This window comes from Peromyscus eremicus, chromosome 15 (genome assembly GCF_949786415.1).
Source record: "Peromyscus eremicus chromosome 15, PerEre_H2_v1, whole genome shotgun sequence".
Taxonomy (NCBI): domain Eukaryota; kingdom Metazoa; phylum Chordata; class Mammalia; order Rodentia; family Cricetidae; genus Peromyscus; species Peromyscus eremicus.
This window is the reverse complement of record NC_081431.1, coordinates 85008234-85026121: the sequence shown is the minus strand read 5'-3', so window position 1 is coordinate 85026121 and position 17888 is coordinate 85008234. Positions and strand designations below refer to the sequence as shown.

At 43.3% G+C, this 17888-nt stretch overlaps 1 long non-coding RNA gene across 1 annotated transcript; it reads right to left on the bottom strand.

The window, feature by feature from the left end:
- Window positions 1–9233: 9233 nt before the first annotated feature.
- Window positions 9234–14647, bottom strand: LOC131925088 (uncharacterized). The gene is made up of 2 exons (XR_009383149.1): window positions 13141–14647; window positions 9234–10189 (listed from the first exon to the last, which is right to left on the bottom strand). It is a non-coding gene; the product is annotated as an uncharacterized LOC131925088 (long non-coding RNA).
- Window positions 14648–17888: the final 3241 nt, after the last annotated feature.

The window sequence follows — 17888 nt, the reverse complement described above, 5'->3', positions numbered from 1 at the left end:
TGTAGGAAAGACTTTTTGCTCTACCTGCCTCCAGAGATACTCCATCTTGGATTAGGGGCTTGTGCCACCATGTTAAGCTTTTCAAGTAGGTTCTAGGGGAATTCAAATGCAGGTCGTCACATGTGTGAGGTAAACCTCTAATCTGAACCATCTCCTGAGTCCCATATTGACTTTAATTTTTACTTACCAATGCATTTCTGCATTGAAGTGACCATCAAAGCCTTGCCACAAACTAAACAAAAGGTGGACCTTAAATATTCACTTCCATGCAATACAATGAAAACATTAGCTTGCTTACTTTAAAGTATACGTATGTGTATATATGTGTGTGTATTCACACATAGAATGTATACAAGTGTTTTGTCTCAGTGTATGTGTAGCATATGTCTTCCTGGTGCCCTTGGAGGTTAGAAGAAGGCATTGGATTTCCTGGAACTAGAGCTGTAGATGGCTGTGAGCCACCATGGGGTTGCTGGGAACCTGGGTCCCCTGGAGGAGCATCCAGTGCTCTTAACCACTGAGCCATCTCTCCAGCTTCTTTTTTAAAAATTTTAAGATAATATCATGTAGACATGAAATAATACAATAATTGCATTAGATTTGTCTTGCTGATAATTAAGTAATTAACCCATTAAAACCATGTATCACACACACACTGCCAATGGAATGCTCTCCCATGAGAAAATTATGGGGAGAAATAAGTATACATCTGCTTCAGTAAGAGGGCTGTGATGACTCAGACTTGAATGCACTACATACATATCAGAGTCTAGTTTGAAAAATTATAGCCTAAAGAAGTCATAACTAGTCATTACTACGTATTGTGGGGTTTAAAAAAAAAACATAACAAACTAAGTTGCTAATGAAGAGCAAACCCAACAATTATCTACTCTTAAGAAGCAAGGGAAGCAGCAATTAAATAGCAGGATCAATTTGGGAAGTACTGATAATGAGTATCTTTGCCTCAGATTGTAGGAATCTCACCCAGCAGCACATGGGATATGCACTAGAGACACTGAAGTGTTAATAAGACACCAAATTAGTAAAATCCTGAACTGCAATGATCTCTCCCTTCTATAAGCTATAAAACCCAGTGATTTCAGCTTAAAAATACCTGGTTTAGCAAAGCACAGAGGCAGTTTTTCATAAGGGGATCTCTTCTAGGCCTGGGAGAAGTTTTGGGTTTGGTGGGCAACCCTTAAGACAACTTTTCAGCAGAGGGCCATCCCCCGAGAACCACAGCTCACAGGATTAGGACTTATGAACATGGACAAAACACACAAGCAATTTTCCAATTTTCTTTTTAATAGAAATAGAATGTTGTTTTAACAGAAATACAAATGTCATGGAATGAAATTGACACTTACAATATTTACATTCAAACATGCTCTGTAAGGTAAGCATGGTGACCACACCTGCAGTCCCGGCACTGAGAGGCAGAGGCGGAAGGATCAAGAGTTCAAGGCCAGCCTGGTCTACAAATGTGTTTCAGGACAGCAAGAGCTACACAGTGAGACCCTGTCTAACAACAAACAAACTAATTAAAATGTGCTTGGTGTCTATGCCATAGAAAGGATATTTGTCTTTCCATGAATGTCTTGATTTGTATATACTCTAAGCACATGATCCCGCTGCCCCATATACTGGTTAAGCTCCTTCTTGTATATGTCCCATGTCATTTAGAACTATTCATAACTCCCTCCTAGATTCATGTCAATCAATAAAGGACCTTGATTTTATTCTGTACTGTTCTTCCTCATCCCTTTTCATTGGGCAACTAAAGCCCATCTCAAGGTAAAATGTACGTCCTTCCTAAGGATCCAGCCCAATTCCTGTGGCCCTTGTGATAAGATGTTTGGTTGTTTTCATTTGTGTAGAAATGGCTATTGCACTAGTTACTTTTCTTGTGGTTATGACAATATATCTGACTTATTTTGCTTTACAGTTTGAGAGATTTTAGCTCATAGTCCTTAGCTCTATTGATTCTGGGCTCATGTTGAGGATGTGTAGGGAAAAGGGTCTAAGGTACCAGCATCCTCCCTATAAAAGCTTTCCCCTCTCTGTAGCATGAATCTTAAAGAGTCTTATTAATAAAATCAAACCTGAGGCCAGTTATTGTGGTGAATGCTGGAAGATCAGAGAAGCAGAACAAGTCACAGCCACCTCACCTCGCCAATTCCTCAGCTGATCCTGTTTCCTCAGACTGGAAGCCTCTGAGTCCTCATCCAGGATGGGTCTCAGCTGAACTGTGCTGCTCGAAAGCCTGAATGCTTAACCAGCCAAAAGCTTCTAGTTTCTGGTCTTCACGCCTTATATATCTTTTTGTTTTTGCCATCACTCCCTGGGATTAAAGGCTCACTTCTTGGGATTAAAGGTGTGTGTCACCATGCCTGGCCGTTTCCAATGTGGCCTTGAACTCACAGAGATCCAGAGGGATTTCTACCTCTGGAATGCTAGGATTAAAGGTGTGAGTACCATCATTTTCTAGCCTTTTTATCTAGTGGCTGTTCTGTCTCTGACCCCAGATAAGTTTATTAGGGTACACAATATTTTGGGGAACACAATACCACCACACCTCTCCCCAACCCTCTGCTGCCTCTGTTCCTGGACAGAGGCAGCTACCATTCTGTGTCTCTCCCTAAGTTCATTGCATGATGTGACTTTGTGGTATTCCTTGGCTCCAAATTGCCAAGATGCTCTTGTGCAGGAAACCCCTTTACGTTGGTTTCATGTCTCAGACGGACTCTCCCCGTGCCTGGTCTCCCTCTTGGTGTTTAAGCCACACAGGGACACTATCCCTCATCTCCAGTCCATCCACAACAGACTCACCTTTCAGATCGCTTGGGAACCTGTCCATCAGTAATAATTTGCTTAAGTTTCCCCTTCAGTCAATGTAAACACTTCCCTGCATCTAAGGAAGTGACTATTGAGCGTCTGGCACACCTCTGGTACCTTTGGAGATGGCGATGCCCTCAGACACAGTATTTATAGCTATGGCTGGCCCTCTTCATCTCTCCCCACTCCCACCTGCCAACCTCAGAGCCTCAATCCTGCAGCTTCCCTAGGCCCAACTGGGCTTTTGTGACCCCTTTCTCCTGCCGTCCTTTTCTGCCCCCTCTCCCAGAGCAGCCTGTAGTCCTACAGCTTCTCTGTGCCCTCATGGTTTTTAGGATACTATGTGACTCTATTTCCACCCCTTTTCCCATGGATGAAACCTCATTCCTGAGCTTGATGTTTTGTTACCTTCTTGCAAGACCTCATGCCTCATCAAAAAATCTAGTTCCACAGGTGGTTAGATGTCAGGGCTCAGTGTTGGGGCTCAGCCCAGACCTATCGAAGGGTCTCTTGAAGTGGGGAGTAAGGAACTGAGAAATGCTAGATAGAAAATATAGAAATAGATGAAGAAAAAAGATAGAGATACAGGATAGTTTCAGGAGGGCCCTGGGTCAATACTCAGCAGCCTTAAGGTTTATTTCTAATGGGCTTTTTATACACTAGCAAGGGGAGGGGCAAAAGAGCTCCCCTTTTCAAGATCAAAGCACAAACAAGTGTAGACCCTTCAGAACACGTGGTAGCTATGCCCCATGGCAAAGCATCTTGTGTTTAGGCCTTGAAGTATAAGACACCTGGTAACCATGCCTTTGCACCCTATTGTGTAGTCTTGGAGAGCAACATAAATTCTGACTCTCTGACCTTGAGTCAAACCACAAGTTGGAATCTTTGTGGACTCCCACAATTATCCCTGACCTCTGTTGAGTGTGGTGATGGCCCACTAAACAGCTTGGTCTTCATTTAATCCTTATTGAGTCCTGGGGACACTCTTCACACACACACACACACACACACACACACACACACACACACACACACGCCGCATCCATGCTCTATGATTCTCCCTTAGGATACCTCTTAGAAAACCTCCAGCCTCTCCACCTGTCACCTGACCTGAAAGGCCCCAAATTTATTTGCTTTTGCAATCAAATTTGGCCTCAATATCCTTAGGTAACTAATCCAAATGGCTGCCTAATGGCGCCCTAGATCCCAATACTATTTAGGACCTTTATAAATACTTTGAGCAATCAGGGAAATGCAAAGAGATTCCTCATGTCCAAGTTTTCTCTTATTTCTGATCCAAACCCTCTGTGTGTTTTTCCTGTCCCCCAACCCATTTCCTCCTAGCTACGAAGCCTCAACCAGATGACTCCTCAACCAGATGACTCCTCAACCAGATGACTCCTCCACCAGATGACTCCTCAACCAGATGACTCCTCAACCAGGTGACTCCTCAACCAGATGACTCCTCAACCAGATGACTCCTCAACCAGATGACTCCTCAACCAGATGACTCCTCAACCAGATGACTCCTCCACTACCTTTTATCCAGTATTGAGCCTTCACCCTGCTGGCCTCAACCCACATCTCCTTTTCCTCCTCTGGTCTTTCTCATCTTCCCGCCCCTCTCCAATGATAGGTCACCCTAATCAAACCTTTCTGGTGCCCACTTTTAGTCACTAACTAAAAGTCCTGCTACTTGTTCCTGCTCCACCATAAGACCCCCTCTACCTCCCCCTACCTGGTATAATCCAACCACAGTTCTCCCTTTGCAGAAAGTCACCAGGGTGGATGGCTTGGTCAGGGTACATGTCCCCTGCTCACTAAATGAACTCTCACAAATAGAAAAAAGATAGGGCCCCTATACTGCGATTTCCTCCACCCTTATTAAAAATTTACAATGTATTACCTACTCTCACAACCTCACCTTCCGTGACATTTATATGATTCACACCAACAACCTTCTCCCTGAGGAATGCAAATGAGCCTGGGAGCAGACTAAGGTGCATGCAGATGAAGTCCACCAAACTAATGCTGCCCAGCTAGTTGGAGCTGAGGCAATCCCTAACTGAGATTCCTAATGAGATACCCCAGGGGGCATTTTAGCTAGAGATCAATTTATAACATGCCTTCTGGCCAGTCTCTCCAAGGCTGACCTAAAAGTGGTAAATCATGAAAAGTCCAAGAAGTCATCCAGGACAAACATAAAAATGTATCCCAATTCCTAGATTGCCTTACAAAGGCCCTCCTACAATATACCAATCTGGATCCTGAGACCCCACATTAGAAACAACTCCTTATGACCTAATTTTTCTTCCAAAGTTTTCCTGATGTTAGAGCCAAACTCAAATGCCTAGAGAGGGGACCCTGACTCCACGTGCAGAAGTCTTAGTAGTGATCTTCAAGGTGGGAGAGAAGAGAAAATTTCAAAACAAAAATACATGATGCTGGCTAAGGCCTTTCAGCTGACCATAGCAACTGCCTGGTATCTCTCACCTCCTAAAGCCTGAGAACCTCTGGGTCCCTGCTTCAAATGTGGCCAGGATGGTCACTGGGCCTGGGCCTTCATGAGTCCTTGTAACCACCTCGACCATGATCAAGGTGCTATCAAAAAGGATATTGGGCTGTAGATTGCCCCCATGTCCTTTGTGGCATGGGGATGTCAGGCCCAGATTACACTCTAGCCAATCTTTTAGGCCTGGCCATGGGTGACTGAGGGTGCCTGGGCTCCATTGGCCTGACCACCACCATCTCTGACAGGGAGCCCCAGGTAGTCATTATGGTACCAGGGCAACTTACCTCCTTCCTTTTGGACACTGGTCCTAATTGAGTTTTGGAGACCCACCTTCCATTCTCATTTCCCTGTTGTTGGGGTAGAGGACAGCCTCACCAACCTTACCAAACCCCAGCACTTAGTTGTATCTTTAGGGGTATTCCCCTTACCCACCCCTTCCTAGTGGTACCAACTTGCCCCATCCCTTTGTTGGGGAGGGACCTCATGGCCAAAGTGGGAGCCTCTACTTCCTTCACTCCCCCCATCTGCTTGGACCCTAGGCTCCATGACTATTCTCCTTCTTCTCTTCCAAATCACATAATACCTTTTCCTTGCTGGCCTCTCATGTTTATCCCTGAGTATGGGACACCCCAAATCCCTCTATAGCCAAACATAATCCCCTTTTCATCACCCAACTACAAACCATTTCACTCCCTTCCAGGACAAAAAGTGAGATGTTGTCTGCCTGCCTGGTTCTGGTTGTTTGGAAGGTTTTGTCTATGAGGATGAGTCTGTTTTCTGGTGTGTCCGTAAGTCTTGTGTCAAACATAGGAACCCACAGTTGAATGTGTGAATGATGGTGGCCACCACATGTTTTGTTTCTGACTGGTCTCCTTTGAGTGTGTGAGCTTTCTGTCCTCTGTGTTTATTGGTTTCATTTTTGTTTTCTCTGCCACTGCCAGCTGTTGGCCACCACATTAATGCCACTTGCCATGACTACTTTGATGGCCGGGGCTCAGAATTTATCTTTGAGCTTTCTGGCCACTGGATTCAGTTTAGCAGGGATTCAAATGTCTTTTGAATGGGGATAATATTAAAGTTGATTTTTGTTGTTCCTCTGGCTCTGGCTCTGGAGTTGGGTTATGGCTCTCTTCCTCTAGACCAAAGCATGTTTGTTTAAAGGTTTCTTCTAAAGTCTCTGTCCTATGCCAGGCAGGTTAACTGACAATGACAGAGAAACGAGAGCAAGACAAAGGGATGGAAAGGGGCTTGCTTTGCAACGACTTTCAGTAATAACTGCTGTGTCTCTGGTAAGTGGTTAAGGGAAAATGTGAACGCTTACATAAGTTCTGAGGGTTGACGGAAGTGCCTGAGGATGTAAACGCTGATGTTTTAAGCTATGCAAATACAGGTTGTAAAGATATAAAATCTAAGGTAATGAAAAATGTTTCCAATTTCTTTCTACCTCTATTTTGATGGTTCAGAGTTTCCATATTGATCAATAGGGTTCTGATAAGCTGATAAAGCACTGGCTACTGTTAGCAGTCACAAGCTCAAGATTTTATGTTTCCTTTTATTGTCTTCTGAGTAAGGACTTAAAGGTGCTTCTCACCTTGCTAAAAACTCCCTGTTTAATCCAAATCTATATGTAAGGTTCTCTGGATAGAGGAAAAATGTTCATACTTTTTAACCCAAAGATTTTACTATGACTCAAAGGTGTGACGGTTAGCTGCTTTTTCTACAATGTGAATTTCAAACAGTGAAAATGCTAATATATCTAAAACTTTTATTTCTCCTTGTAAACAAAAAAATCATGGAAGCTTTAGGGAGTCAAGGGAGTCATAAGACTTGGTTCCACTTCTCACAGGTCAAATAGGCTCCAGATAAGTACAGCCTAAATTTCCCCACCTGCCTATTCCTGAGAGTGAGATCTCTCTCCGCTTGTCTTACGACCCCACCCCCCCAACCCCCCCAACCCCACCCCTGACTACCAGGACTATAGCATTGAAAGTTCCAAATGTATGATTTTCCTCAAAGTTCCTAAACTTTAACTTCTGTCCCTACTCTGTGTATGTTTCAGCAAATTTCCACTTGGCTGATAGATACCACCCAGCTATGAGTCCTGGACTTGCTGAAAGCTGATGTAAACCAGTCTGGCCAATGTGATACTCCCTATCTGTTTAGCTGAGCCAGCAAACCAGATTCTTCTTATCAATTCTCCGTTGCCTGACCCCCTCCCAGCCTTTCATTACCATTCCAGGCTTCTTGTGCCCTGACGGTGACAGCCTAATTTCAGCATGAATTAGTTACAGAAGAGAATATATCACCCCTTATCCTCTAAAAAGGCTAGAATGTTAGGTCAAAAGGAAACTCCCCAGCATAGGGGACAACATGGCTACTTCCAGTGCCTATTGGCATACCAAGGAAGGTCCTTGTTAAAACCAAACAGATCCAAATCTATCAACAGGTAGATTCATTAGCTGCAATGGTTCTACAGTTTGATGGGGCACTTGACCTGCTTTATCCAGGACAAGGAAGTTATTGTGTGCCTTTAAGAAGAAAATCTTATTTCTACGTAAATCTTCTGAAAACCATTAGATAAAACTGGTGAGGATTAGATCTACTAACAATGGAGAAGAGTGGCCTTTGTCTCTTCCTCAAGGAGGAATGTTGCTTCTATGTCAACCAATCAGATACAGTAAAAGATGTGATCTGACAACTCCAGACAGATCTCCAAAAATGTAAGTAACAGCTTGATGCCTCTGGCTAGTGGATCATTGACAGTCCGATATGGAATTGGACACTGCCTTTCTTAAACTCCCTTCTCCTCCTTTTCCTAATCCTACTTGCACCCTGTCTTATAAACTCCTTATCTAGATTTCTTCAACAACAAACTCAAAAGATTTCTAACCGGACCATTAATCATTTGTTATTTCAGGATTATCAGGCCCTGTCTGCAGAACCAGGGGCCTTTGATTCCTAACTATACCCAGATGGTGAAGAGCAAGCTTGCCCCAGGGACTTCGATGCCTCCTTACAACAGGAAGTAGTTAATGATAATGCCATCCTGTTTCTGACCCCTGATTAGTTATTAATAGTAAACAAAAAGGAGGAATGTAGGGGAAAAGGGCCAAGGAAAGAACATCCTGACCTTTATTTGACCCCCAAGCTTGAGAACACCCTGCTCCTGGCTTGACCTGAAGCTCTTGGCAACTTAGAAATTCCTGCCCTCGTGACTTATCGTTAATAAACAAACAGTACTTCTAGCTGTGCTGTTCCACTAGCTCATTGTGCATGCTCCAAAAACCCTATAAAAGCCCTCCCCTCCATCCAACCCTCTGTTGTCTCTGTTCCTGGTCAGAGGCAGCCACCATTCTGTGTTTCTCCCCAATAAATCTCTTGTGTGAAGCTTGTTGCATGATGTGAGTTTGGGGTATTCCTTGGCTCCCAATTGCCATGATGCCCTTGTGCCAGAAAAACCCTTTCAGGATGCAATGGCAGTTGTGTGGAGGAGACTGCTTACTTCACGGTAGACAGGAAGTGAGGAAGAAACTGAGACATGGTACAGCCTCCAAAGGCACAACCCCACTGATTTTCCTCTAGGCTACACTTCTTAATGTAAAACAGTGTTACTAACTGGGGACCATGCTTTCTACACATAGGCCTATGGGGAACAGTTCATAATCAGATTATATCAGCTACTAATTTAAGAATGATTTGTAATTAAATACAACAGAAGGTGGTAGGCCAGTGAGATGGCTCAGGAGGTAAAGGCATCTACTGCCAAAACTAATGACCAAAGTTTAGACCTGGGACCCACATGGTGGAAAGACAGAACTGATCTCCACAGTTCTCCATCCTTTACATGTGCACTGTGACACACATACAAAATAAATAAATAAATAAATACAGTACAACATTTTAATTAAATAAATGACAGATGTTTTGTTTAAAGAAAAAAAAAAGACTGGCTATATAAATTTATACAGACTGGCTATATAAATTCTGAAGAGCAGTAGAGTCAATGAACAATGGTTAGATTTGGAAGAGTTTTTTACAGGAGCCGGGTCAGGGCCCTCACCAGAGCAGAGGTGGAGGTGGTATTGCTTCTGCCTGGGATTTATTTCTGATACATTGTCCCACTGTGTGCTTGCCAGGGACCCCCAGCATGCACATCTGTGAACACTTCCGGGAAGAACGAGTCTGAGTTGTCTTCTCACTGAGATCATTCAGGCACCTTGAGTGTTGGGTAAGCTGACAGTTCTGGAAGACATGGGTGGTAGGAATTCGGAGCTTTGCAGATCTCATCATTTTCTGCACTTAGATTCTTGCTGTGCTGTGGGAAATAGCTCACTCTCTCCTTCCTGCCCATCAAAGTCATTTTAATGAGCTGTTCCTGTACAGCTGTCTCCCTGCAATAAAGTCGTATCTTCTTGCTCAAAATATTCATGTTCAAGGCTGACTGGCTGGGCAAGTCTACTTGTTCCAAAGAATTAATGAATGCCAAGATCCACAGCCCCCCTGGGCCCCCAGCTTTGACCTCCTACAGATGCTGAGTATTTCCCCGTAGTCTGCTAATTTGAATACGTTATCGTTCTGTTCTGGTCTACTCAGTTTCTGGAAGGATCTAGACTAGGGTGTTCAGGTGACTGGGATGGAACCTTACATTGATGCTCAGGGGGTAAGCACCCTCTTTCTTCATGCTGGTGCCAGCTCTGCAAAGGGGCCTAGAAGGGTGTGAGTAAGACTGAGTCGTGCAACTGTGTCAAATTACACACATAGTATATGCTCAGTAAGTGCCTCTTATGCCGAAATAGATAACAATTTGAATTACAACGTGGTATTTTAAATTCCCCTAGACACCTAAAAAGGAAAAATATGATTTAGGTAAACTTGAATATATAAACTTCTTTAGGTACATAGGTCAAATATACACTTTAAATATAGTTCACAGTAATTGTGTAGCATGTTTTGAAGTTTAGGTTATTTCTCATTACTTGCTTTTTAAAATACACACTTCTAACAGACGATGTTCTCATTACTTCCTGTTGTGGTGATAGAGCACTGACCAAAACCATCCTGAGTGAAGAAAGGAATTGATTTACAAGTTCCCATCATAGTCCATCATTATGGAAGTCACGGCAGAAAACAGGGGTTCTGCTTACAGGTTAGTTTCCCATGGCTTGCTTAGCCTGCTTTTCTATACAGCCCAGGACCACCTGCCCCTGTGGGCTGGGCCTCCACATTAATCAAGAAAACAACTACCATGTAAACTTGCCTCCACACCAGTCTAATGGAGGCCATTCCACAGTTGAAGTTCCCTGTCCTCAAATGTCCAAATCTTGTGTTAAGTCAACAAAAATTAATCAGCACAGATGACCTCTATACCTGAGCACCATTAATGTTACTGTGAGGACCACTGTAATGTAAATAAAGTAGGTGAGGCTTAAGGTAGATTAGGAGTTTAGCATACACAAGGCCCTGGGTTCAACCTCTGACACCAAAATAAATAGGCAAAGACTTAGGACAGTACTGGGAAGGTAGCTTGGTTGATAAAGTACTTGCCTAGAGTGCATGAGACCCTGGGTTTAATCCAACAAAGCAAATATGAATAAATGAGTGAGTAGAGAAATAAATAAATGAACTTAGGCAATGCCTGGAATGCTGTGAGATTCAAGAAGTATTTCTACATCTACCTGGTGTGCAAGTACATGCAGTGTGTGTGTGTGTGTGTGTGTGTGTGTGTGTGTGTGTGTTTGCACATTTCCAGCCCATGTGTCTGTAAGTCAAATAGAACTTTGTTTAAAGTAATAAGTTGTTGCTGGCTCTGGTTGAAAAGATCCACATTCACCCCTGAACAGAGTCCAGAGACAGGCTGACTGGAGGCTCTGGAAGGGGCAGTGAGAAGACAAAGCCTCAGAAATAACAGAGCCACTTCTCCGTGCAGACATGGCTCTCTTTCTTGAAATTTTCATGTTTTTTGGATGAGTTTTCCTACCTCCTCTTACACTTCCTCAAGTGAAAAGCTATTTATCATTTCATTCCCATCTCTACTTCTCTCTCCCAAACCAAGTGGTTTTAGAAATGTCTAATTCCCCTGGATTTATTTGTGACACTCAGGAACTAATTTATATATTCCATTTATTTTTTTCGGCATACCCATTACCCAGGGATTCTGGGCATGTATAAATGATATGTTTGGGATTGGCAAAAAGGAGGTAGTTATGGATGGGGAGCAAGAAAAGTCTGAAAACATTAGTCAAGTGACTTTTTCTTCTAGAAAGGCCCAGCTAAATAGGTGGCTGATGCAATTTTGTGCATTTGGGTTCACTTTTCTCATCTTTTTATTGATATATTTAATAAGTAAAGCAGGGTTGAGCAATGCTTCGGGGAACCCTAAAGGGAAGGTGAAGGGAGATGACGGGCAGCTGGTTCAGGACTTGGCAAAGGCCTTTACTCTTCCCCTCCATCAAGGGCAGTTATGATGACCCAGCATGTGGGAGGGGGTGGTAGGAAGATTAAACATTCAAGGGAATCCTTGGGTACATAGTGAGTTCTGGGCAAGCCTGGGCAAAATGAGACTCACACATTTATAAGACTTGACTCAAACTGGGATTGTCTGAGAAGAGGTTACCTCACCCAAGGTGTGGTGATATATTGTGTACCCTAATAAACTTGCCTGAGGATCAGAGGACAGAGCCAACCACTGGATTAGATATAGAGTTCAGGCAGTGGTGGCTGGCATATACCTATAATGTGAATCTTAAATGGTCTTATTAAATAAAAAAACTCAGGGCCAGATATTGGGGTGATAGCTGAGAGATCAGAGAGACAGAACAAGCCACAGCTAACCTCACCTCCCCAACTTCTCATCGGATCATGTTTCCTCAAACTGGAAGCCTCTGAGTCCTCACCCAAATGAATCTCTGCTGAACTACTGCTAAAAGCTTAAAAGCCCAAAAGTTTAAAAGCCTAAAAGCTTCTAGTTCCTGGTTCTCACGCCTTATATACCTTTCTGCTTCCTGCCATCTCTTCGTGGGATTAAAGGCATGTGTCTTTCCTAAGCAAGACATGAGATCTCAAGTCCTGGAATTAAAAATGTCTGCCATCATGCCTGGTTCTGTTTTCAGTGTGGCCTTGAACTCACAGAGAGCTGGATGGATCTCTGACTCCAGAATGCTAGAATTAAAGGCATGTGCTACTACTGCTTAACCTCTATGTTGAATATAGTGGCTATTCTGTTCTCTGGCCCCCAGATAAGTTTATTGGGGTGCACAATAGATCAACCACATTTCCCCTTTTTTTTGTTTAAAACAAAAAAATTATAACTAGTATAAGAAAAAGTATGTACAATAAGTATATACAATATATACAGTCAAGAATTACACTAATAATGTCTAGTCCATTAACATTTGACAGATTCAGACAAAAAGCTCCATTATATACATTAACAATGTCTAGTCCATTAACATTTGACAAATTCAGAGAAAACATTTTATTACTTATCCTATTTAAAACAAGTAGTTCCTTTTTAAAAGTAGATTCAATGATCTACCTTTTTATCTTATCATATCCTTATTCTCTCTTTTTTTCTTTTCAGAGTAGATTCAATAATCTACCTCTTATCTATTTCTTCTTTCTTCTTTTTCTTTTCCAAACAAGAACCTTAAATCTAATCTTCTTTGTTTAGTCTTTTTCCTGACCATTAACAATAACAACTTGTAACCAACCATCCTAGACATTAACAATATTCATAACAACCAAAAATTAAACATTTTTGGTCAAATTTAACAACCAAAAACCATCCACCTCACCTCTTGGGAATGAGGGCATCATGTCCTTAAAATTGCTTCCTGCTGTTTGTGGGTGAAAGCATCTTTGGGGAATCCTGAAAAGAAAAATTTTGGGTTAATAGTCAAGTCCTGGGAGAGGTAGCTGTATCATTTGTTGTCCAGTCTCTGCATAATGCGAAAGTGCAGGGCTTATCTCAAGTCCTCACTTAAAAGCTTCTAGTTCCTGGTCCTCATGCATTATACATCCTTAATCCTATCACTTGGGAGGCAGAGATCCATCTGGATCTCTGTGAGTTCAAGGCCACACTGGAAACAGATCAGGCAGTGATGACATACACCTTTAATCCCAGTACTGGAAACACATGTGCCTTAATCCCAGGAAGTGATGTTTGGGCAGAGAAAGGTATACAAGGTGTGACGAATCAGGATCAGCTGAGTAGTTGGCAAGGTGAGGTTGGCTGTGGCCTGCTCTGCTTCTCTGATCTTTCAGCTTCCACCCTGACAGTTGGCTCTGGGTGATATTTTATTAAAAGACCATCTAAGATTCAAACAACACCAAGGAATTCTCTCAATTGGATTGGCCTATGGGAATCTGTGGGGAAATTTTCTTGATTAATGATTGATGTGGAAGAGCCCAGTCTACCATGGAAGGTGCCACCCTGGCAGATGGTTTCATATATGTGAGTGTGGTGAGGGTAGCACTTGGATAGCCCAAGGTTTGATGAAGGTATCTCCTTGAAAGGCTTCTCTAACAGTTACATAATAACTCTACCAGGACTTTTGAGGGCAAATGAGAAGCTGATCAGTCCCTGTGGTGGTTTGAATGGGTATGGCCTCCACAGACTTATGTGTTTGAATGCTTGACCTATAGGGAGTGGTACTATTAGGAGGTGTAGCCTTGTTGGAGGAGTGGCTTTGCTGGAGGAGGTGTGTCACTGTGGGGGTGGGCTTTGAGGTCTCATTCTCAAGATATGCCTAGTGTGGGACTCAGTTCACTTCCTGCTGCCTGTGGATCAAGATGTAGAACTCTTAGCACCTCTTCACCACCACGTCTGCCTACATGCTGCCTAGCTTCCCGCCGTGATGATTATGACCTAAACATCTGAAGCTGTAAGCTGTCCCCATTTAAATGTTTTCCTTTATAAGAGTTGCCATGGACATGGTATCTCTTCACAGCAATAGAAACTCTAACTAAGATAGTCCCCAATATGTGAGAGCTTTGAGAAGGAGTTAACCAGAAGAATTAGAACTGAAGGTCTTCCAAGGACTCCTGTTCAGGGAAAGCACAAACACTCACAGAATCAAAAGAATCAAAATGTTACTCCTTTTAAATCCTTCTTTTAATGGAATTGTTAGGGTCAGAGCCTACACCTTGCACTTCTAACAAGCTGGGCTCAACCACTGATAGGCCAATTAGTAAAGAGATAAATGCTAATGAAAAGCAGAGAAAGGAGATAATTGATAGTAGCCACATTAGGAAGAGGAATAAAAGGATTCAATGACCTCTCAACTCAATCTTTGGAGTCCTGACATGAAGTTTAGGTTTAAACAGACAGCAAGAGATGTGCATAGCTAAGCAGCACTGGTCAAAGTGTGGTCCTGCCTATCACTGACCCATCACTGTCTCAGCCCCAGTCTCTCTGGCAATGAGGCCTGACAAGTTGTCAGAACTATGTGAAATCTCTGCCTGGGAGGCAGGTTCTTCCTCTGGCTGCTCTGGGCTTCAGCCCTTTCCTTCCCTGAGCTTGAGATCCCTATGGAAATTCTAGTTTCTTGCAGATCATTGTTTCAATAGTCTGATAGCCAAAAGGAGGGACACAGTGTCTTTCTTTAGAATACCTTTGCTCCTGGTAGGATGGTTACACCTGAACCAGATATGTGTTTTAGGAGGTCTCTCTCCTAGCAGTTTGCAAGAAATTGCCAGCCACCCTTCTCTAAGCTTATTCCCTCTACCATGCGGAACCAGAAACTGTGCTTTGTCCTTACAAAGTTCAACGAGATAGAGTGGCCAAAAGCCTGCATCAGAACAGTGTAGCTTCATATCCCTAAGTGCTTTGCAAATGGAAAGTATTACAGCAGGACTAATCTCTTTACTGCAGTAAGACACAGCCCATCATGTGTATACAGTGGTGGCATCAGCCAGATTTAACTCTGAATGGAAGGTTTTGGAACAAATTGTTCTCAGGGCAACAAATAAATGATGTATTAACATGAGGAGGAAAACCTGCCTGACCTTGGCTGTTCAGAAGGTCCTCATGCTTGGCATGCAGGAGAGCCAAGGTACCAAACAATGTTAGTATGTATCAGTGGGCAGAAGGGCAGTTTGTCCCTTGGCTCCTACATCCAGCAGAGAAACCCTAAGGCAATTTAGGCCTAACTAGGTCATCAAATTGTTCTTTGATTGTGTGTTTGTGTGATGTAGATGACCATTATGGTGTGGTCAGCCTTTTCATCTGATGTAAAGATTTTATTCAGGCAGCAGAGAGAAGGTAAAAACATCCTGTCAGGCATCCCATAATTCTGCCCACCCCATGTGCCATTTTGTGTGTATGCAGAAGTGGGTTCACTGTATTTCACAACAATTGGGACACAGTCCTGTTCCTTCTACCAGCCAAACCACTGTATCCAGATCAACAACTTGGAGACTTCTGTAGTCTGCTGAAAGTCAGCCTTGTTAGAAAAAAAGTTTCGTTTTTTTTGGTTTTGGGTTTTGTTTGTTTGTTGTTTGTTTTTCTGAGCCAGGGTCTCATATAGCCCAGGCTAGCTTTATGGGCATCTGATCTTTCTGCTTCTGCTCCCGAGTGCTGGGATTACGGAGTGGTGGGTATTGGACCCAGTGCCCTTTGCATGCTGGAAGAGCTCTCTATCAGCTGAGCCGTACACCCACAGTCCTCTTTGAAACTTTTACTTCCAGACCTGGTGGACTGCTGTGAAGCCAGGTTGCATTCCTTGGGATGCAACAATAGAAAGACTGTTTTGGGCTGCTGATGCTGTGACATGGGTGTGGGAGGGTCATCTGGACGAGTTACTTCTGATCCATCGTACTTCCAACATCTCCAGGCTACTTTTTAAGTTGAGATAGGGTCTCATGTAGTTCAGGCTGCCCTTGGACTCACGGTGTAGCTGGGATGATCTTAAACTTCTGATCTGCTTTCATCTCGTAAATGCTGAGATTATAGGCATGCATCACCAGGCCTGGTTTGTGTAGTGCTGAGGGTCAAACCCAGGGCTCTGTGTCTGCCAAGTAAGCACTCTAGCAACTGAGCTATATCCATAGCCTAGTGTAGCACGAATCTTAAAGAGTTCTTATTAATAAAATCAAACCTGAGCCAGGTACTGGGGTGAACTGGAAGATCAGAGAACCAGAACAAGCCACAGCTACCTCACCTCACTGGATCCTCAGCTGGTCTTGTTTCCTCAGACTGGAGGTCTCTGAGTCCTCATCCAGAATGGGTCTCAGCTGAATTGCTGCTAGAAGCCTGAAAGCTTAACCAAGCCAAATGCTTCTAGCTTCTGGTCCTCACGACTTATATACCTTTCTGCTTTCTACCATCACTCCCTGGGATTAAAGGCTCGCTTTCTGGGATTAAAGGCGTGTGTGACCATGCCTGGCTGTTTCCAATGTGGCCTTGAACTCACAGAGATCCAGAGGGATTTCTACCTCTGGAGTGCTAGGATTAAAGGTGTGAGTGCCACCATTTTCTAGCCTTTGTATCTAGTGGCTGTCTGTTCTCTGACCCCAGATAAATTTATTAGGGTACACAATATTTTGGGGAACACAATACCACCACAGCCTAGCCTGTCTACAAGCTTATGTGATGTCAGAAGATTTGAGCTGTCCCTGAGTGCGTTTGTCTACACACTATGGCTCACCCTGTCTGTCTAGTCTGACTGCAAAGCTTCTACTTAATTTTCAACATCCAGTGCAGCTATCACACCCACCAGGAAGCTTTCCTGACTCTAAGAGAGTGCTCACTCATCTCTCTCTGCAGAGCCCTGGTGTTTTATGGACTTCCATTCCTCTGTTTATCCCTTTCCCTGGCTCTGTCCCCCACTAGTCTCCTATCTGCCTGAAGAAAGGGGGGGGGGCTTCCCTTCCACCCAGACCTCCTGACATGATGCTACAGCAAAAGCATGTACTCCCGGGGCTGAGTCAGGAGAGTCAGGACTTCTGCAGCTGCATCAAATGACTCCTGGTGACCTCCCTGGGGTTGTCCTTTGTTTTTCTCTCCTCCCATCTTTACTTTTTCCTTCCAATGGTTTCTGTGAGTTTTCCCACTGAGGTTGTGACTGTGATTCTGTTGTGTAGCTCATTCTTAGCTTCCCATCTTCAGGTAGAGGGCAAGGCAACTGCACACCTTACAGAGAAATGTCCCCGGGGCATGGCAGCTCATCGCTTACCTTTTCGCACCTGTCAGCTCCTGGTGAATAAATAGTACAGATTTCACAACAAGGACTTCAATTATTTAGATCACTTAAATGTACTTATATTTAACTAGACAGTCTTTCATCACATAAATAGTCCCTGAAGTGAAATAAAATGACTTCAGCCTTTTTGAATAAATGGATATGACTGTGATGTCTATGCATGTCATATGAAACACTGGATATTAAGACTCCTAAGGATTACCATTATCTTAGCATAGAAAGGGGAATCACTTTCTTAGGACCAAGCAGGTTGTTCATGCTGATGCTAGTTTCAAGTTCAAACAGTCTGAAAATCATATGTTTGGATAAATCAGAGCCCTTTTAAGAGAATTGGAGCTTTG